The 23,549-nt window shown below is 31.8% G+C and overlaps 1 protein-coding gene across 7 annotated transcripts in view; it reads right to left on the bottom strand.

Moving 5' to 3' along the window:
* Nucleotides 1-23,549, bottom strand: part of LOC105194346 (glutamate receptor ionotropic, kainate 2) — a 305,511-nt gene that overhangs the window by 185,982 nt on the left and 95,980 nt on the right. The window contains exon 2 of one of the 7 annotated variants that reach the window (XM_039447759.1): nt 17,360-17,528. The exons of the other annotated variants lie outside the window; for them this stretch is intronic. The gene's annotated coding sequence lies outside the window, so the exon portion shown is untranslated. The remainder of the gene's footprint in view (nt 1-17,359; nt 17,529-23,549) is intronic. 7 annotated transcript variants of the gene reach the window in all.

Genomic DNA, 23,549 nt, shown 5'->3' with positions numbered 1-23,549 from the left:
TGAATATACAAGAAGGGATTAGCTTAGCGAATCAAGATAAAAGGAATATAATATCATAAAAGACAATCAATTTAGCTAAATTTCAATTTTTAATGAAAGAGCGTTTTAAAAGCGAGAATTACTATGCATTTCGATGAGAGTAGATTATTAATTATTCTACATTATTCCGTGCTTATCTATGCAAATAAAATATATTTCGTAAGTGAAACACGTGCGATATTTCACGGAGAGAGAGAGAGAGAGAGAGAGAGAGAGAGAGAGAGAGAGAGAGAGAGAGAGATTACGTTGAACGTAAAGTCTTTTCCGGGACGATCTCTTGGAATATCTCGACGGAAAGAATCACCGTGGAGCCTTGCGCAAACATATGCGAAGCAGGAACGATGTAAATACGGCGCGAAAGCCTTGTCAGAATAATCCAGTTTTATAATGCACTTTATTATGCGAAAGCAGACTGATGTCCGTAGAGACGGATTGTGTATAGTCGGACGAAACGCGTATATGCACAAGCAAGTGGACTGCTTTCCCTTTATTACTGTCCTTATCTGTTTTAAATATTAACTTCGAAAGAACGTGATTCACAAATTGCTACCATCGCGTCAGCTTTTAGTTTTTTTCTATTCCGATTAACGCTAGGAATATTAATCCCGTTTCGAATTGTATTCGCACGAAATGAAATTATCGATATATTAATATTGCGCGTATTTTAAGCGTGCAATTTTACAATTTTCCACGATTGTCTGTACGTTTCTCTCTCTCTCTCCCGTTTCTTTTTTATTGGAAAATGTTGAATGTAATAAAATGAAATAAAACTCGTAAGTCATGCGAATAATTTCAACGTTTGAAAAATCGCTTTAACGTATCAGAATATATTTTTATTATGCATTAAAATATACTTCGCTAATGAATTCAATTACCTAATTAAAACGGCCGGAATAAATTTGAATTCTATTAAAAATTTGATTGAAGAAAGATAATTTTATTATTTTTGAGAATTACGAAAAAACGTAATAATGTAAAAAGTTAGATTTATAATATTACATTCGGACATAATTATATATTTGTTAAAAAATGATAGATCAATAAAATTATAAATATATGCAATATTTTATTGCATATATGTAATATCTAATTACCTAGCGAAATTAAATTAATAGTAAAAACTATACAGAACTAAATACATATTTCTTTAGATTTAAGAAATTTTTTTTAATCCAAAAAAATTTACGCATAAGCCTAGTCTAATGTTTAAATTAAAAAATTCGATTGTTTGACTTTTCAAATAATAAGTATCTTATCTTATCTTAAAGTAAATCTATTTTTGAAGTAAGTAATTAAATTTCTTTTTTACTTAACCATTTCATTATTTCAGTGAAAGTTATTGTATTACTTAAAATACTTAAATTATAATTTTGTTGAATTAAACTAATTCACTATTTCAATAGTAAAATTGTATTATTTTATTTATAATTTATAGTCATATGTTAGGTTCCAAACAATTCCTTTAACTACTGAACAAAACTCAAAGTATTTGGAATTATAATACTGGTATTAGTATGCACTGTTGCGGAATAGAGACGGGATTGCATGGGTGGTTGAAACTCGCACCGCATAACCTTATATCCGTCATGTGCTAAACCTTGCTTATAAGTTATTAGTGGTCTCGCTAATAACTACCTATCTAGCAATAGTGGCCAGCATGAGTGGTGATCTCGCGGTCACTGTTAAATATAATCAAAAGAAATTTAAAGTCATATTATTTCTGTAAAATAAATGTAATCCAAATTAAATATAATAGAAATACTGAATGTATACACTTTTTCTTTGTGTAGTTTAAAATAAACAATCACAACAAAAAGCTAATATTCCTTATTTTTATCAATGTTATTACTTCTTTTTCTCTTTTCTTTACATTTACATATCTACAATATTCTCACTTGTTAATGTTACAATTTTCCGTGATACGCAGTTGCATATTGCGATAGGACAAAGCAATTGCAGAGTATACCAGAGTACTCTGTATGCAGAGCATTGCAGAGTGCTGTAAAAATCATCCCGTATATCCTCTAATTCAATTGTTCGAATTTAAACGACATATAAGTCTATTCTAGATGTACTAAAATTAGTTAGTTCTATTGAAAATAAAAATAAAAGTGGTTACATCAACGTTACGCAATCATAGAAATTACGCTTTTTTTTTAATCAAAAGTAGAAAAAGATGTTTTTTCTAGTTCGTTTTTATCATCTAAACATTGCTCTTGATATAATCTCTCAAGGAAATCGCTGTAAAAAAATACTTATATTGTTTATTGTATATTAGTTACATTGTATACCATTTTATTATGAATTATTTTAACCTTCTACAATCTAATTTTTTGCGTTTGAAAAAAAATAAGTAAAAATTACGTAACTAGCAAGTATTGGTCTTGGAATATAAAGTAACAATTAAATTTTTTAATTTCTTCAAATATTTAATTATAAAAAATGAGTTATAACTTTGAAATTATAATGGGTAATAAGAAATATCATGTACGACACTGTACACATGTGACAAAGTTTTGACTTAGTCCGCATTTAAAATTAAACAAAGGTATATGTTGTATTTTTAACATTTTATTTTAGGTACATCTTTATATATATCCTAGTATTTTACAATATTTTTCTTTCGTTGAAAAAGACGACCAACGATTTATTTTACCCTTTCGTAACAAAACTGCTAAAACAGACTTCTGAGTTATGAAAGAATGATAAAATAATAATAAAATACGCTCAGTTATAATGAAAAATGAAATAAAACTAAAAAGATATAATGTACAGATATATATGATTTCAAAATTATACAAGATTAAATAAAATATTAGAACCTTAAAAAATTCACGGTTAGTTCTTTTTAGATATTAATGAAATATATACAACAATAATTTTATTTAATATACAATTTTCAATCAGATTCTTCTTCTTATGGGAGTACTCATTCAATTAAGCAGTAGCATATTTAAGAAAAAAAGGTTTTGCATTTACTTTGTAAATAATTTTGTGAATACATGGTGCTATTTTTGCAAATAACAAAAATATTACCGTCTGTAGAGAAATATAATTAAAATTGGAATTTAGTGACATGTTACAGTGTGCGCATGATAGGTAAAGCTACGTAGAGATGAAATATCACATTTTTGCTCAATATGATGCCAGAGGGTGTAAAGTGCTGCGAAAACGTGGTAGCACAAAAGTGGAAAATATGCGTGGTATATTGCTTTGCGGATCAAGTTTGCAAAAATCACCATTTGATACAAGTGCATTTAGTACCGGAAAAATAAAGCTGCAATTCGATGAATAACTAAAACATTCTGCATTGTATCAGTTTGGTCGAGCTAGCTTTTTCAAAGCGCACTTTAATAGCGCGCGTTTTCGGAATAATCACTGGCGCTACGGCAAACGAATGCGCCATCCTAAAATGTTTAGCAAATGAGGGAGTTCTTTGTTACCGGGATAAATTATAACGACAAACCGCACAAAGCGGCCATGCAACGTTTAAATCCGCCATTGGGTATATGTTGTCACCTGGTTGCGCAAACAATCCTTTTAGAATGCCATTATGTATTCGCGTGCCGGAAACGTATAAAACAAATACTAGCTGACGTATGTAGTTCATTCGCTTGCACTTGCGAGAGCGCAATGAAGCGCGTTGGTAGTTTCCGGAGTGGTAAATAATCCCGCGGCACAGGACGAGTCGAGGAACTGAGGGCTAATAATAATTGGTGGTTGGTTTGTTCTTTGATTATTCAGTGAGATTTTCGCGTTTTCGATATTGTGACACGCTCATCCTGAATCAATACTGCGCTAAATCAATGCTTTCAAGTAGATGTCACATAATTAGTAATCCTGAAAGCTTATACACACAATAAATATTTAATATGATAATTATTAACAGTAAGTATGTTTGCTAATGAAAACTAATAATAAATAACGTTGCTGATTAATAATACATTAAATGTATTTTATCAATATTATTAATTGTTTATACACGATAATATTAACCATTGACTTGGCTAGTGACCGTCAGATTGGTGAAATTACTACGCCATGATCTGAGTTCTACCTCCTCATTTTCGGAACATGTTCGAATATATCGGATTTCGATATTTCTTCACATTCCGGTATTCATTTTTCAAATGTCAATTTGAATATTCGATAATCATTTTCGTAATACGCTATATTTTATTATGCACCTAACACTTTATTTGTGAGATGCATAAATAGATATGCAATAAAATTTCATAAAAGCCATCGTTACTCTTTTAATAAAATTTTATTCAATTTTAATAAATTTTACTTGGGACAGGACATTACACGTTTCACAATTTATTTTAGTGTTATTACGATTCCGAATTACATAATAATATTACATAGAGCGACTCGAATATTTGTCATAATTCTCATTTTGTTGCACATCAAAATTCTTGTTACATTATTCCCAATGAACATTATTAATTGTTCATTAGCGACGCGCTATTTTATGTGAAGTTTTTGCTACGAAAGTATATACGACAAATCAAAGTGATTCTGTATTGCAGTAGTTTCACGGCACTCTGTGCATTTGTAAATAATTTGTAAAATGTGGCCTCTTTATCGGAAAAAGCTCGTTTCGTTACGCAACAATGAATTTCATTCGCTTCAGCTCGCACAGAAACTCGTTGCATAAATTATACAACGCTTAATGAAATCAGAGCAATGCGCGCAAGCTATTGTCGACGCGGAGGAATTGAAGTATTAATTATGGACGTTATTATTCAATAATACATTGCCGCGATTTCTCGCCCGAAATTTGACCAAACGATGCACCGCGCGAGTTCTCGACCGGAAATTACGCTTGTCACAATGCGAAATCGCGTGCGCAATCGAACAAAATCAATAAATAAAATCCGCGGCAGCGACGACGGCGGTGGAGTAACTGGCGAAGAATATTTCCACACACGGAGAAACGGAGAAAATTCGTGAGAAATGCGTCTAGGGTCGCCGTGAAGATAAATCTGAATAAATCGAACGTTGCAAATCGGACGTGATCGATGCGAACGATTATTACTGCGGATTCACTGGACTCTGCAATTTTTCCATCGATATTGCTGCACAGCCAACTCACACCTATATCTTTCGATATTTCTTATATCTGTTTACATTTATTTATGCTATCTAGGCGTGCGGCACGTACAATACAGTCCTTTATGCGGTCTCGTTTTGATTTATTTTGAACCCCGCTACCTTTGCAGACTTACGATCGCAGTATTTTGTCTAACACAAGAAAGAAATTCAAACAATATTTAATGCGTGTCTTTAGTACACAGACAAAAATGTTTCTTTAACGAATGTCCTTTAATCAAAAGAATTTATCCATTAGAATATTTCAACCAAATCAATGTTTAAATTAAAGCATTAATTAATTTTCAATATACATCGTTGCTTTGAAGTAAATATTTTTTTAATAATTAAATTTCTTTAAAAACAAAAACAGTTTTATTAGGGTGAGTCGAATAAAAACGAGAGACAGACTGTATACGTTACGTTATACAGTCTGTCTCGTTTTCATTTGACTCACCCTAATATTATTTCAGTGAAAATATATTATCTTAGTCATATTATAATTTTGTTACATCAATTTTATTAGTAAAACTATTGTATTACTTCACTTAAATTATATTTTTGTTATATATTAAAGAAAAATATATTCATTTTAATTCCTAAGTACATTCAATGTATTCAGGAATTAAAAGTGTGAGGAACATTCTCATGGCTGCCGATTGAACCGTGGTGATTATTGAAGTTCGCCAATCATCCAGCGAAAGTCAGACGCTTGAGCAAGAATCTAGTGAGGCGATTGCGGAAAGGCTATTTAATTAAATTAAAGAAATGTTATTTTACTAAAACATATACTTCAAAGTGAGAGACACAACTACAAAATAAAAGAAATTCTTGTAATCTACTGACGTACGTACGATAATGTACCTGCTTCAAATGATTTTGGTAACAGAAAGCGAACGTCAAAATAATCGAATGATCATACGCAGAGAAAAACGTTCCTTTACATTCAATATTTCTATTTGTTTGACTTATATTTACTTCACAGAAACAATATATCTTTAGATAAAACATTATTTTGATAAATATAAATTTTTTAGTTTTGTCGCATTAAATTATATTGTTTGACAAAAAGAACGCCAATTATTATTTAAAACAATAGTTTTTGATAAAATAATACTTTCTTTGATTACATTTAATATTACTCAATGAATTAAAACATTTTCTAAATGTTATAAAATGTTATAAAAAAATATTATAAAATATTTGAAATAAGAATGTTACAATTAATTTGTTGCTTGAAATATTTATTGTAATGTTTCGCTTTTTGATACATAGTAAGATTACACGTTTCAATTCAGTAATATGTAAACAAGTTCGACAGGTTCGGCTTAGATCATTTTCAGTTTCGACCAACGTTGAAAAAATAACATGATATGTTTGTTCCAAAAAAAGTTTCATTAAAATTTACTTTATTAATAATGTGTGCTTTGGACAACATTGTTTCATTTTAGAAGCATGGAGTTTTATAACCACATTTAATGTCAACATTTATCGGAAAATTTTCCATATTGTAATATTTTTTCTATAACAAGCTAAGTTATTAAAGTAAATTAACATATTTTATAAGCAAGATTTTAAAATAAGGTAATAAAAAGTAAATTTATATTTTATTTCAATAAATAAATAAAATAAAATTATTTAATAGAAACAAATAATTTTATTGAAATAATTAAATTATTTAATTGAAACAATAAATTTCTTTATTGAAATAACAGAATATTCTCACTGAAACAATGAAACTGTTTGATTTTTATAATAATTGTTTAAGTGAAAAGAAAAATTCAATTTGTTTTAAATAAATTTACTTTAAGATATAGATATACATATATCATTTGAAAGTTCAAATAATTGCAGTTTAGTTCTATTTGATTGGACTATTCCAATGTATTATATAAATTTCATTGAAATAAAGAAAAATTGTTAAATCTGTAGAAACATTTCTCTCTGTATTTGTATGAAAAGAAATTTACATGTTTAGTATTCCTTTCTATCTTTTTAAAATATTATTTTAAATAAATTTCTGTTATTTTTGAGAACCAAATAATTTATTCTTAGTTATTTACGGATAGTTTTTATCACTTACTCTTGGATGCTATTATACGGCGAAATTCAACTCATAATTCAATATCGTGTTCGTTCATCCAAATAATATGGTTTATTTGTAATTAACAAAATAATGTTTTATTTAAAGTTATATCATTTTTGTAAAATAAATGTAAGTCAAACAAACATGAATATTGAATGTAAAAAAAAAAAACATTTTTCTCAGTAATAAAGAACTAATAGAAATATGACGTATAACATTCATAAAATTACTGAGATCACTTATATCAAATTATTTATTACTGAATGATTAATTGTGATCCGTAAGTGTCAATGTGTCACCGGTCTCGTATAATAGAAAACAGCATGCTTTTTTTTGTTAACTCGCTCGACATTCCCGCGACGGAACTGTCATGTCAGATAAACGACGAGATAGATCGACAGACAACGGTCTGAATGGAGAAGCGCGGAGAAAAAGCGTTGCCGAACTGTCATCCATAACCGCGAGATCGTTCCCGAGAGACTTGGCGGCTGTGTAACCATTGCCGACAGAAACAAGTGGCATGCGAGAAATCGAAGCCGCGACAAATCGGGCAAGTATCGGACGAGTGTACATTCTGCATGAGGAGCCACTGTCAGGATAGAAATAAAAGTAAATGTTGAGAATGTATGCGGTCCGATATATATATATATATATATATATATATATATATATATTTGAGAAGGAAACATTCTAAGAAATGACACGATTGGGACATCGAGCACGGAAAGAAGAAATGAAGAGAGTTCAGCTTTTTTGGGGACGAATGCGAGTTCCGCGATTATCATGTTGAATAAGCGCTCGTGAATATTTCATTAAGGATTTACGTTTTATTTCGCCAAACCAGCTGCGTTCACAAATTTATGAAGGATTACGTGTTAAGTTAATAATATATGTCCGTTACTTTCATATACAATATGTACATGACGTCCCCGCGAATCGATCGTTGAGAAATGAAGAATACATGAGTGAAATGCGTTTTAAACGTTACGACAAATAGTCTCAACAGTTTACTGATAAATTTATTCAGCCGTGAATTATTGGAACTGGCGCTAATTACCGATCCGCAGCGACAAATCATGTGTTCCTTTCGCGTGCGAACGCGAAACCGATTAAGAAACTCATCGGCCGGAAGATATTAGCGACATTGAATTACGAGTTGAATTTCGCCGTAATAGCGTCCGAGAATAGGCGATAAAAGCTATCCGTAAATAGCAAGAAATAAATAAACTGTTTGTCAAAAAAAAGAAAACAGAAATTTATATTTGAAACATCGTTTTAGAAATACTGAGAAATACAAAGAAATACTGTGAAGCATGTAAAGCTTCTCTCTTCACAGTATTACTCCGTTATTTTGGCATTCGTTTTTAATTTAAAATCATTTGAAGCAAGTACATCATCGTACGTCAGTAGGTAACAGGAATTTCTCTTGTTTCGAACTCGTTTCCCTCACTGGCTTCCTGTAAATCTAGGATTAGCGTGAGCGCCTGTCTGGCACTGTGCGAGCCGATAAAGTCAGATTCAACAATGGATATTTGTGCGAATTCCGTGCGTTTCGGCCTCGAGTTACTATCACTACTTCAAAATAGAGCAAGTCGCGTGTCAAATACAACGTGCATTAAATTCCGTGTTAACGATCGATTAATGATAAATAGCACAAATTTCCCATAATGCAGTTACGCTAATCGCAATTCACTTCATTTTAGATTTTATTCGAAGCTGAAACCTTTAATCATGATTCCCGAGTGTCACGGGGCGATTATGTACTTTAACTGTTAAGTCGTTCTTCTCATTAACATAAATGCTGGACAGTGTATATGGAATTAGGTCATAGAGATCAGTGTTATTTACGATTATTTGTTAGATCTTTTAACGGAGTTAATATCAAGGATTTATTGTGAGAGACGCATGTGCGCTCAAATATACACCTCATTTTAATGTACACGTACGTTTGTAAAACTACCAAAAAATGTTTCACGTTCGTTACTTTTATCCTGCATATTTTGCACGCATCATAAACACAAATTATTCTCCATTTTGTATGCTCGTGTATCACTCGAAAATTTTGCGTGTACTACATGACCGTGTTTCAATACCAATGTGAAATGACAGTCTCTCAGCAGCGAAACGAATATCGCATATTAATTCGTTTATCGAAATATCGGCAGATATTACATTATTCATATACGCGCACATTTCAAGCTATTTTTAAATAAAATAGATCAGATCGAAAAAACGGTTACCTATGGAATCAAAGCGCGCATCGAATGCCGGCAATTGGTAATTGGTGTCATGCACATATGGGTTAATTTAACCAATTATCCTTTGGCGCCTTCAAATTATTTAGTCAATTATGTCTATCACGCGAAAGGCATAACAAGGTTTTATGCGAGGATAGATAGAGAGAAATGCTAGATAGCTAATTAAAAGTTTATCGAATAATGGCCAGGGGACGAGAATGTAGTCATTTTTCGCGATAACAAAAGCTTTATGGATGTATTCACAACGACGAAATCAAACTTTTAATGAATTTCCTGGAATAGAGGGTCATGCAGGATGATACAACTTCTTTAATTCTGTGAGTCGCCTCCTTTATGTAATGTTTAGTGAAAATTAATTTTTCAATCAATTATTTTTGTTTAACATTTACTAAATTAAGAACAATTTGAAGCTCCGGTCTCAGAGAAAATATGATACGTAATAATAATTTGTATGCCACTCTGCGATACTTTATTTAATAATAGCAAAATACTCTTTTAAGTTAAATAAATATATATAATTTAAAGAAGAAATAAGACTCTTCTTCAATATGTTTATGTTTCAAAAATAATTTAAAAAATGTACAACTTTTTTACGTTACATCTTTATCAGTTTATTTTTTCCGGATTATTTTCCTAAAGAATCTTGACTGATTCGACACTTTTTGTTTAAGCGGATAAAATATACTGACCAAAATATATATAATATGTACATAAAAATATACGCATTATTTCTACGAGTCTCTGTTACGTGAAATATATCGCAAATCAAATAACGAATGTGCTATCTATATAGCACATCCTCTCGCAAAGAGAGATATCAACTTCTCTAACAATTCAATCGTCGCCGTCCATCGTTCGATAAGCGAGGGGAAATAGTCGACCGTGTGTTGTGAAAGTTTTGGTCTTCGATTCTTCCGCTTATCGAGCAAAGCTCAATAAATCGCACACGGTTGAGGGTTAAATTGACGTCGCTACTCATTATTCTGTCAATCCTTCGATCTCGCGACGCCGCGGTTTACGCAACAAACCGTTTATCGCCTTATAAAACCCCTCCGAAGTTGCTCGATGTCGTTCGCGCACGGCGACAAATCACTGACAGACATCTTTTTATCGAGAGCAATTTTACCTAAACCCCGGCTGCGCCAGACCAAGTTTATTGCCCGGCATTGTCTGCTGCCGCTTGTATAAACGTCTCCCGTTCCATTCCGTGCCGTTAATATTATCGAGCTTTTTTTTCTTCTTCTTTAGGTGCGAAAGTCACGAAGTAACGAATCACCCGGTCCATTTCGAAAGGATTAAACTTATCGAATAGGTACTCACTCGTGTTTGCTCGCGGTTCACTTGCTTTGTCATTTGCTTGGCTTGTACCTGGCTTTACCTGCTACCGCCAGCAACGTAATAATTAACGAACACAGATTATTTAATGACTGGGCTAATCTCTAAGTAGTTTATAACGCTACTATTACAGCAGGGAGATAGATGTGCGAATGTGCGCAAAATTGTATAGGTCCTAACGAAGTTACGGATCTCGGGAAAACCCGGGGCGGACAAGTAACAATTTTCATAGTGGATGCTTGTAGATAAGGAGACTCGGGGAAAATTAAGCATCGGTGGTGGTGGAGCCACACGGACGACGGATTCCGGAAGGTCGAAGAATGGGCTCAAATTACGGTTGACTCTATCTCGCAGAACCGTACGAATACGAGGCTATTCTTTACCTTTCGGCTTTCTCTCTTCCGCGTCATAGTTTTTCTCCGTCTCTCCCAAGATGTCTCGAATAGCAATGCCCGAAGGGAAAAGAATTACGTTACGTAAAAAGAGGCTTTGAGCGTTACACGAAGGGAATTTCGCGAGCCAAATGGAACTGGGGGAACATAAACGTAGTCCATTTTATTGAATGTAGCAGCAATTATTGCGGGACCTGTCGAGATAACTCTCATTCAAAGCGGAACCCAATCTCGGAGCCTAATAGAAAAGTAAAGCGGAAAGAGGAAGATTACACAAGAGTAAAATTACAAGAGTAAATAGTCCGACATGTGAAATTGGTGCAAATACATTGTCCCGTTAAGTAAATTGTACTAAAGTATAATATCAAAAATGTCAAAGCGTTTTCTCCTCGATATAACACGGATAAAGCTTTTTGTTTCGATAAAAGATTCAGATGGCTTAACAATAATCTCTTTGTCCATTCTTCATTAAATTCTGTTGGAAAAATCATTTGAGAATCCATTCGTTTTCATCCATCGGCTGAAACTATTATATTAAGTGCCTGCGGGGTTTGTAACTTTCGAAATGGCGTAGTTTTTCTAAAACATTTTAAATGCTCAACCGAAACTAAATCAAAATATGTCACTGGGCGTAGAAAAGCGTGAAATTTGTGTCTGCCTTTTAGTCAGCTCAAACATTGCCTTTGGTATTTTTGTATGATAGAATTTTGTCCATTTTTGCCTATTCACACAACATACTACAAATAATTGCCCATATATTGTTTACCTGCGGTTTTGATATACATATATACAGAGCGGTTCACGACGCGCTGCCGGGTCTTTCGGGTGTGGCTATGTTGGCACCGGGCCATACTCGAACGTCACTCTAGAGTCTGCTTAAACAATCGAGATATCGTGTGCTCCCCGTACAATGAATAAATCTCGTTATGTAGAAATCTCATTATTTTATCTGTTTACGATAGGATCGGTTGTAAAAGAGATAAAAACGAAAATCTAATAAAGCCATCTCTTTTCGAATTACCGCAATGAGATCAAAATCACATCTTTATATTTTAATCCAAAGAATAAAATTACTAAAAGAAATATTTTGCTGATGTAACTAGATTTCTCGCTATTTTTTTGTATCTGCTAAAAAGAATTGTTTGTCACATATAAAATTTATAGCAGTAACATTTAACAATGTTTTCTAGAAAATTTAGGTCCCATTGTGAATTATTATATAGCCAAATTTTATAGTGTAAGTATGATTGGCCTTAACATGAATAGATGTCATAGACAAATTTTCTGTTTAAATTTCACAAACAGTTTAGATATAAATTCTGTCTGTTATTTAAACAGGTTAAATACCAAACATGTGCGATATAACGATATTTGCTAATTATTTATCTATCTTAATTAATTTTTTGCAGCCAACAAATAATGGTTGTACTTGCAAAATCATTTTTTGAGTGATAGTACACGCGTACATTTCTTAAATATTGCTTCGTCGTACAAACAATTTAAAGACAAAGTAATCTGCTTAATTATTCTTGAATTAATCGTAACGATTGAATGCACTTGTGCAAAGTAAATTAAATCTTTTAACGCTGTCTTTAAGATAAAACTTCACGTTGGATACACATTTAGCTGTATTAAAAAATATTAGTTTAACAAAGCAAAAGAGTTTTAACAATCTTATGAATTCGTAATTGACTTTTCTTCGCACAACGTATTCAGATGGAATCCTCGTTTGAAAAATATTTCAATATCGTGGAACTTATAAGTAAAGAATTTTTCGTCAAAAGAATACCTCTCGTTAAGATATATACTCGTGATTAAAAGCGGCATGTCTTACGAAAATTGTAAAAAATAGACATAATCACGATTGGCTGGGTTGCCTAGATTTCCCGGCTCTGTGAGATAGGAGAAGTTGTCGGAAGATTGAGTAAAATATAACACCGCACGGCATGGCCACAATGATTAATCGTCTCGTACTTTAAAATTAATTACTGACTCAGTTGGACATAATTATAGTTAACTCAGCGTCGATTACTGTGCGAACGATGCACCCGGTGCTCCTATTTCAGCGATTTGTAGTTGCTTGATTCGTGTCCGGCGTTAGCTGATGAACCTCTGCGAAAGTTAATTCGACAATTCGATACATCTGGCGCTCATACCGGAAATAGATATTCGCGTTGGTAATCACGAGTACGGATTGCTCGCACCACTTCGAATTCCAATTAAAAGTTAAACGGTTCCTATCAGGGCTAAATTACCATTTGCGCGGGCAATCAATTCGTATTACCAATAAGTTCGTTAATTAAAGAACGAAGTATGACAGATGATTGACGAAATATTCATCTGTTTTAGCTCTATAATTTATGTAGTAATATAACAACTGGTAATCAAGTCTTTTGAATGTTAACGATTAATTTATAAAAACTTGGAATATATGTCAGTAAAATACAAATAAATCGTCGATCAATGTACGAATCATACTTTTACCAGAAATTACTCTTTTGCTCATTGAAATTGAAATGGGTATACACGTTTTCAGTGCAAATCTGTTGTCGCAAGCTTCTACGAATCTAAAGTAGACATTGTAAATATGCAATGAATGCAGACTCTAGTCCCGGACTACTCGTCTCCTTTCTTTTCGTCGCTTTTCTTCTTATTTAACAATATCTTTTTATTTTCATATTAAATTCTTTACAGTTTTCAAGTAAAATAATAATGCATTCAGATTCTTTTACCTGCGTAACATCCTTGATTCGATCATGATCGGTATAGTTTTTATTTAATATTGTATTTGTAACATTGTTTACTCCATGAAAACTCGAAAGTTTGATTATGTATTTATTTATTAAGTATACAATTGCGGCTGTTTGTGTACAACTGAAACGTGTTACCATGTGTTAATTAGATAATTTGATGTATATTAAATTTGTATTATTTATTGAAAATTCATTACAATTGTGCAGAGTCTTTTCTATTATTTATTGAACATTCTCTACATTTTGTTTATTTGTGGACTTTTTAGTAATATTTTCTTTAATTTATTCTTTTTCATAATATACTTTTCAAAGTTTTGTGTTTTAGAATTTTGCAATACAAGATTAAGAGAGAGAGAGAGAGAAGCCTTGTTTAGCCCTAAGTTTTTGTCTTTATAGCAGAAATGTTATTATAATTTATCACAAGTTCGATATTTTTAAAAATAAAACAAAGTATATGTAGTAGAGTACCATAAAATTTTGATTTTTTTTTATCAATGTTGCGTGCAGCAGGAGCTACAGTAAAAGGGAACATGTCAAAAGAAATTTAAATTATTCATTTAATGCACATGTATTTTCAGAAATTATAAATATTATTGAGCATATCTAATTTCCAAAAATATTATAATTTTTTTACTTTTTTTATTGTAACCAAAGTTAAACAGTTTTTTGTTAATATAAAAAGAATTTGAAAAATGTAAGTCATGTTTTTTTCTGCATTCTCTTATTGATTTAAAAACATTTCTTCATTTGACATTATTGACTCTTAATATTAACTTTATGATATTCATTTAGTAATTTTTATTAAATAGGGGAACATAGAATTGATTCAATAGTATTACACAAAAAAATGAATTCTTAAAGAAATGCATAAATGCTTTAATCTAAGAATATTTTATGCTCAAAATAGCGCTAAGAATAAATAATCTTCGGTTAAAAATAAATTATTTTTAAAACAAAGCAAAAAGATATTCTTAATTAAAAACAAATTTTACTTTATTTAAAGAATAGAATTACGCCCGTTTAATATATTAAATATGCTTGTATTAAAATTTTGTATTAATATTTTGTCTTCAATATTCTTGAGTTCCCGGCCAATGGAGAATGGGAGGCGGCCCAGATGGCCCGCACGTGCACCTGTTTGATAGGACGGGTCAATGACCCGAGTAGGAAGACATTAACTAGCGTGCACGCGCGCCTTGGGTAAGCAGAATCTTTCTCGCTACGTTTAATTCGCCGGAGACTATCGCGTTTTTTGATCAGTAACTTTTAGGGAGACTACTTGCATCGCACCACGTTACAAACTCTCATAACTCATTTGCAGGGTTGGGTAATTAAAAAATTAAAAGTTAAATAATAGATATTTTTAATAACCGCTGGATTAGGTGTAATATTTTGAAATTTTGATATAAAAATAAAAATTTATTTAATAAAATATTTTCCTTTTTGTTTTTCAGAAAAAATTACATATAATGGACAGATATTATAAAACGTTAGATATAAAAAAGAAAAGATACAAAATAATAAAAAATGAAAAAAAGGAAGAAAGGAAAAAAAGAAGGGAAACAGTTTAAAATAAAAAATCCATATTTTAATAATATTAATCATTAATGTAACATTTGTTATAAAAAGTAAAATTTAGAATCATAATTCAGCATTGAAAAATTAAAAAAACATTGCATAAATCTTACATTGAAACATTGTAATATTGTATAGAAGTTACAAAAGATTTCTGTAATGTTACTATAAAACTTGCAGTGACGTTAAAATGTCCACAATTTTAAACCTGAAAATCTTTATGATATTTCAGACTATTTGGGATCGTCTACTGATGGAAGAAACAAAACGCAACGTCAGTAATTTTTACTTCTGCCAACTGCATTATTTTTACTAGTAATAACCAAATTTATTTTCGAACAGAAAGTGAATGATCTTGCTTAAAACTGGGACCCACTAAGTTATCATGCACACTGTTGCCTGTAAACGCGAAACAAGTGAACTTCGAGTATAAGTCGAATGCACTTTCAAATATGTAATTCTTAATCCAAGAATAGTTTTCAAATAATGATTAATCTTGTCGTGAGAACAATATGATATTAGAAACAGGAATACGATTTTAAGAATAAAATATACTTCGCGCAGATATATTTATTATGGATGCAAATAAACAGTTGTAATTAAAGAAAACATTCCGTATTTAAATGAAAACAAATACCATTCAAGAATAAAAATATACGTAAATTAAGAATTTATTTTTTTTTATGTGTAATTGAATGCATTTGGGACGCAAGTGACTTGCATTAATTTTAGGTTACATCGTTTGGTCTGATCGATGATGCACTAATCAAACTACGTGCAATTATCGTAAACGGCACAGATTGAGGTCACTAAATCTGCTCTGATGTTGAGCGATGCGTCATTTAACAGCGATACCGTGATTGTCTTTAGTAATGTTTCGTGCGCTTCCAACGTACCATAATCGATCGAGAAGACATAATCGCGACACTAAAACCGAATTAGAGCGCGTGGCGGTGTATCTTCTCATTACTGCTGCCAGACGAGTATCCTTAACAAGATCAGCGATTATGCGTCATCTATTGTGCACGTGTTCAATCCACATACACATATACAGATGCTTTTCCGCCGAAACAGCGGTTCTACTTTAGAAATTACTTTTGCAACATATTGTGGCAACTCGTCGCATTACGATGAAAGTTGGATTGCATTCTTTCTTTTCACGAAGGAAATCCCTGCCGGGCCAAAATACTTCGACGGTGCGATGTGAAATAGAAATAAGCTCTGCGCTTTGAAAACTTCAGGGATGGACATTGCCACCGAAATGGAGCGTATATACATCGGAATATTTAGAGAAATAAGGTAAAATTCTAGTCATTACATGAAATTTTAAAGGCAAGACGAAAAGCTGGTTTGACCATAAAGCGTGAATGTTTCAAAGAAACTTCTATTAAACGAATTGCCGACCGTAATATATAAGAATGTAATTAAAGTATCCAAATGAATTTACTGCAATTTCAATCAAAGATTAAAAAGATAGAGAGAGAGAAAGGAGAAAAATTTATTATCTTGAATTTGTTAAAATAAATAAGATATAAAAAATAAAAAAAACGGAATAATAAACGACCAAAAAAAACACGCAATAGAAAAATGTTTTAACAAAATAATTATAAAATATTTCAACTAACCTAATTGTCAAAACCTTCTTCGGAATATTGAAAAAAGCAATAAAATTTAAAAAATATACTAATTATAGGTATACTAAATGAACGAAAGGTCAGGAGAATGAAATACACACTCATCGGATCACGAGCTTCGGCATAGCTTCGTGCGTAGCATTTTGGAATTGCATTTCTCGCTCTGATGGCAATAATTGCGTGCACCATTTACCTGCTAGTAGAACTCGGTTACACTTGCAGGTAATGGGAATCGTTCGATCTCCGCGGAAACCATTCCGCAGTATTATTCGTACACATCCTGTGATCACATCCGGATCCAATGATCGTTAAGCTTCACCGATAGATACGAGGACATATCAATTTGCCTAATCAGCCCGCAGCTATAATGCAAGCAAAAATATCAATTAGCGATTTTACTTCCTATTCACTATTCGTATATACTTACTAAATAAAGGAATATGTGAAAAGGAAATTTTAACAAATTAAACTTCAAATATGTAAATTTACATATAGAAAGTCATATGTACTAGCAAATTTCAGAAAAAAGGTGCTATAATATATTTCTATAGAAATTTAACGTTAACATTAAATATTTAGACTTACGCACTTTTCTCTCTTTATTTCCGATTGACTATCGAATAACAACATTATAAGTTACGCATTATAAATGAACCAAATAATTTCCCCATGCATTGCGTTCATATGAAAAATAAGTTTCACCTTTTGTGCAACCCTTATTAAAGTTAAAGCTGTATTTTTACAACAGATCTGGGTTACAAACCGTTACTACGGACTTGAAATTTTTTGCAATGCAGGTCATCGAACATAAAACATAATTTTATCAACCAACTATTCTCTCGCTCTTTGCAAGGGGTAGAAATTGTTATATAAATATTTTCACATTTTCCATTGAGTATGCTGCGATATTATTTAAACCTCTGTGTATATAAGGTGTCATAAAACGGCGATGATTATTGATGTGTGAATAAATATACCTAAATTACAATTATTATAAAATAAATATAGACAAATTATATCAAATAGTGTGGAATTTAGAAAGGAAATAATTATATTTATTTAAATTCGGGCATTAGACCAACTTGTTACGGGCTTAAATTTAGAAATTTAGGCGCGATCATACCAGCAAACATGATGTAAGAATACCCCAGTATTCTTACACCATGACAGCAAATGCAAAGGACCATACAGACGTTAACCGAGCGTCGAACAAGACAGTCGATCGAGCGAGCGTTTAAACAAAAATAAAATAAGACAATACCCGCGAACGAATGTGACGATGAGTGAGTGTTAGAATCTCCGAAATCCTGTAAGCATGAGATGTCGAAATACATTCAAATTGATCTAACAAGAATATCTCCTTCAAAGATCCTACAATAGTGTTTCTTTGTTTCAAGTTAATTGCCCGGGAAATAATTTTTTATACATAATTATATATAAAATATGTGTAATTATATATATTTTAATATATAAATGGACATATTTTATATATAATCATATATGTACAATATATAATTATAAATAAAAACTTTTTTCCCAGGTGAGTAAATCTAAATCACAATTTAAATATACAAGGGTACAAGTATTATGTAATAATTAGCTCAAAATGTGTTCCTTGCGCCGCTTTCCTAGTCGTTATACGAAAATTTGTATTAATATTGTAACAATTAATATTACCAGCTTTTAGTGCTACAACATATGCATGCCATTATGTCTTGTAATGCAATGTAATATTCAGTGACATGACTCCCTCTTAAAATCCCTTATTACATCACCGCTTAACATCATGATATTTGTGGTCATTACGGCAACCATTAATTACTGCGTGTTAGTATTACGCAAGTACTGTTAGTACTATGCTAATAAGATTATGCTGGATTTTCATAATACAGTTAATGTCATATTTCTCATGATTTATACTTTCATATTTCATTTTCTGTTGGAAAACATATTAAGACGGTTCTTCAACATGACGATACGATAACGATACAATTTCGGTTTCAGAGAAATTTGTGTCGCCGTAATATAAAAAGGTATCATTACATGAAGATGGGCATCTAGCTTGGATAATTCTACGTCGACGGCCAAATCCTTGGCCTACTTCGAGAATGGTTTTCCGTACCTTTTCTTTCGTAGGATTCTGGCCGCACGTCAGAATTTTCGCGAGAATTTATTGGTCGACCGTTTCGCGCTCCTACGACCTCTTGGAACTTCCACGGGCCGTTTCCTGCGTTGACTTATCGCATAGTGCCAACAAAGAAGATACGAGAGCGCATTCGCGATGCTCCGTTACCAACGAACGGGTCAATGAGTGTCCGCGTTAACCGTCCCTGGAAAGAAATCTGCCGATCGTGCAGCTCAATTGATCTTTTACCCGCGCTAGAACGTAGTAACCATCGTGCCGGTTAGAAAAGAAAGAGTTTTTATATCTTACATACTCTCTTGAGATAATAAGAAAAAAAGAGATAAAAATATATATATATAAATTTGATTTATACGCAACTGCAAATCAGAATTTTCTAGCATGCCTTTGTTAAATAAGAAAGACATCTTTTGTTTTCATCGACATTTATCTAATGCAATAGCATAGAAAACAACAGAAAAAAAAAACAAATTGTGAGAAAAAAAGCAAGAAATTTCGCGATCTTTTGATTTTAAAAAGATACGACATGATATGCTCAGTTTTGCTCGTGAAATCTTATGATTTCCATGTTTTCATTATTTAACAGACAGCTACGGGCGAATTATTACATATTGATCAGTTGAATCCTAAACTTTTCTTCACGTGAAACTATGTTATCGTTTAGTTTATTATTAAAACGTTCGTCTTTGTGTATACGTGCTTATACAAGGTTGCACATATTTAACTATATTTAACTATACTTTATTACGGTATTGTTACAAGATAAATATTATATTGTATAAACCTTAATCCGCACAGAATTATCTTTGGAATTATTTCCTTTCATTTCTCTTATTTGTATTACTATCAAGTGTTGTTTATCAGATCTTATTAAAAGTTTTAAGTTAAAGATTCGTATTCAGAACGCGCTCATAACGAAGTTAGCGCGCTATTGCCGCAGTCTATCCTTGTTTTACGTCTAATGAACGATAAAGATAGAATAACACAAAAGTGTAGTAACATCTTTACATGCGCGTTTTGAATACCAAATATTGTCTTTTAATTGATGAATATTATAAAAATCCTTACCGCTACCTTCATATAAACAATTCAAAATAATGACAGTAATAAATTATCACAAGAAAATAAAAGTGTTAAATTAAAAATGAAAGAAACTCATATTTATATACTAATGCTTTTAAAAATCGAAAAAGATAAAAAAGCTAAACATTTTATAACTTTAATTACTGCTCATAAATACATCAAATAAATAACGTTTTTGAAATTAGATCACAAGTCGTAACACAATAAATAATCATAAATAGTTACACATGTACAGAAAGAAAATAATATTTAGATTGATGAAACAATTACATTAGTATCACTTCTATATAATAAAATTTGTGGAACAGATTAGGAAACTTGATAGAGTTTATAAAAATATCAATTAAATTTTTATAATAATTGTAAATATGTATATGTGATAAACGTAAAATGTTCTACAACAAGCTTTCTTTTATGAAAATGTAAGAAAATTGCATAATTAAATTATTATTAACTATATAAGTTGATGAAAAATTTACATCAAAAGTACTTGATTTTCTAAAATGCTAATGGCACAAAACAAAATAAAACTTGTTAAATTTTTTCCTACATTACTTATTTTTTTTTTATTTTTGTTATTAAATGTTGCTTATAAGAAGTAAAAATGTTAAATATTATATAGATACGCTATACAAGACCGATAAGTATTCAACAACTTTTTCCTTGTATCTTAAAGTAAATAATTTTTGAAATAATTAAATTTCTTTTTTTACGTAACAATTTCATTATTTCAGTAAAATCTAGAGACACGATGGTATCTCGGTCTATTTTATCTGTTATTTTACTTCTAAATTATATTCATATTATATTTAAACAAATTTTATTTTAATTTCTGAAAAAATTCAACGTATTTGGGAATTATAATTAATAATAATATTCACTGTTGCGGAGGAGTGAAGTCAAGTTGAGGGTGGTTGAAACTCACACGGCCCTATCTATTGTGTGTTAAATCTTGCTTACAAGTTATTAGCGCGGCTTCACCAGTTTCACACATAGCGGTAGTAGACCGCATGAATAATGACAATCGCGGAAAAGTGATTAAATATAAAAATTATTATTTCATCGAAAAATATTACTTCAAACAATTGTATTTTTTCTGCTAAATAATATGGTTTAATGCAACACAAAATTTATATTCAATAAAATAACATTTTACTCAAAGTTACACTTATAGTTCAAATAAGTTATAATTCTGTAAAATATAATATAATTAAATAATGAAATTATATTAATAAAAAAAAATAAACGTAAGCCAAACAAATACTAAATATAAGGAATCCTTTTTTCTCGGTACGCACACAGGTTACGCGTGCAAAATGTTTCCGGAAAATGTACGGGCATCTTGATAGCATCGTGGATTGTATTTATCACTATCGCCCGATTTGTCAAAGCGGCGATACCGTATCATTCGTATCCCCGTATTTTAACGGAGATACTTCGATAATCCCTTTTCAATCTATGCAAGCGAGTTTTTGTAGAGTTTTCCGGATCAAGTGCATCGAGAGCAGATAAGTACACAACAAAATTGAAACTGAATCCCCGATCGCGCTCGGAATCGACAAAAGATAAAGTTTATAATTGCGCGGATAATCATTGTAACAGTTTCGATATTAGCCGATGGAATTCATTTAATGAACAAGTTGCAGCCGTACCATCGGCGCAACTCGGGCGATGCATTTTCTAAAATTAAATGCGCATTTAGATGCGGTTAGCTTGGCGGAAAATTCTCACGGAACACGTTCTGGAATATTCGCGCGTATATCGAGTAAATTGTAATCACTGCGATTTACCGTTTCAACTGTAACCTACATTTTAATCAATAACTCGATTGTGTAACGATCTTCATGTTGAATTAATTCGCCGATAATGGCTTCAAATCCTAATTGTAATAGCACGCATAATGTCATAATCCTCGCGTACATGCATTCTATAAAAATTTATTACACTGAATAAATCTAAAGCAAATGCAATATAAATCTCATACTGTAAGCAAGAAAGAAATAATTACTGGAACCTTTTTTAGTATTCTCTCAAATCGTTTGAAAGGGTAGTGCCTGTGTTTAATCTTTGGAAACGGCAATTAAAAAAGGTAGTTATGCGGTTATTTTCTTTTACATAATTAAGACGCGAGGAAAATCGGAGGGATAAAAGACGAAGAAATTCGATAGACTGTACAGGGTTTTACAAATTTCTTACGCTTGGCTTTTGCGTATAGATCCCTGACGTAATTGAAGTTGATCTTTGTCCAAGGAAACTGCCTGAGGGGTCGCTAACTATAAGTACCTTAAAATCTAGAGAAATCGCGAAATAAGTTTCAGAGGATGCAAATTACAAAACTTTATCCTTTATTTAATTTCCAGTGAATTTTACTTTGATAGAATCCTTATTTAAGAGACCTTATTTCGCTACAAAGATATGCGGAAAGCTGAATGGTAAACAAAAATACACTCTGTATTGATACAAGAGTTTGTATAAGAGAAATATAAAGAGAATCGAAGATACGTATCATAATATAACGTAAATGAAAATTTTCTTGTAAACTCTGATTCATGTATTGAAAAACTAGCACGCACTGGGTATTGTGTATTGACACAATAGCTATAAATAGAAGATGCAAAGCTATATCATTATTACGATACAATATAGTCCTTTAATAATTCGCTGGAGTAGTTGACAGCTTCTGACAATGAGAGTGATAACGTCAGCGTCATATATCTCGTGTTACAGTATATCACGTTATTCTTTGCAGATACATTGACTAAGGAATTTGAACGATAGTCCTATTTAAAGCATAAATAAAAAAAAAAGCATTTTCATGTTCCCCGATGTTTTTAGAAACCTTCGTTATTTATATACCGCTTTCTCGAGAGCAATCTTAAACTTCGCAAGGAACATTTTTACTCGGAACGGTCGGAACTGCATAGCAGTTCCACGGCCCATAAAGCCTTAAGAACGGCATAGTAAACAGGCGACGGTGAATAAAGCATCGAGAGTGTGTTGAGTGGGGGGGAAGGAACTTATCGCGAGATACTTAATTTCGTCGGCTCGACCATAGTAAAGCGCGGCGCACACGCGATAAATCAGACGTAACGGTCGTAAGCAGCTTCCCGGAAAAATCCCTCGCTACAGCGCCGGTGTGTATCGAGCTGACCTTTTT

This window comes from Solenopsis invicta, chromosome 1, assembly GCF_016802725.1.
Source record: "Solenopsis invicta isolate M01_SB chromosome 1, UNIL_Sinv_3.0, whole genome shotgun sequence".
Lineage (NCBI taxonomy): Eukaryota > Metazoa > Arthropoda > Insecta > Hymenoptera > Formicidae > Solenopsis > Solenopsis invicta.
The sequence above is the reverse complement of the archived record's forward strand: the minus strand, read 5'-3'. Positions and strand labels throughout refer to the sequence as shown.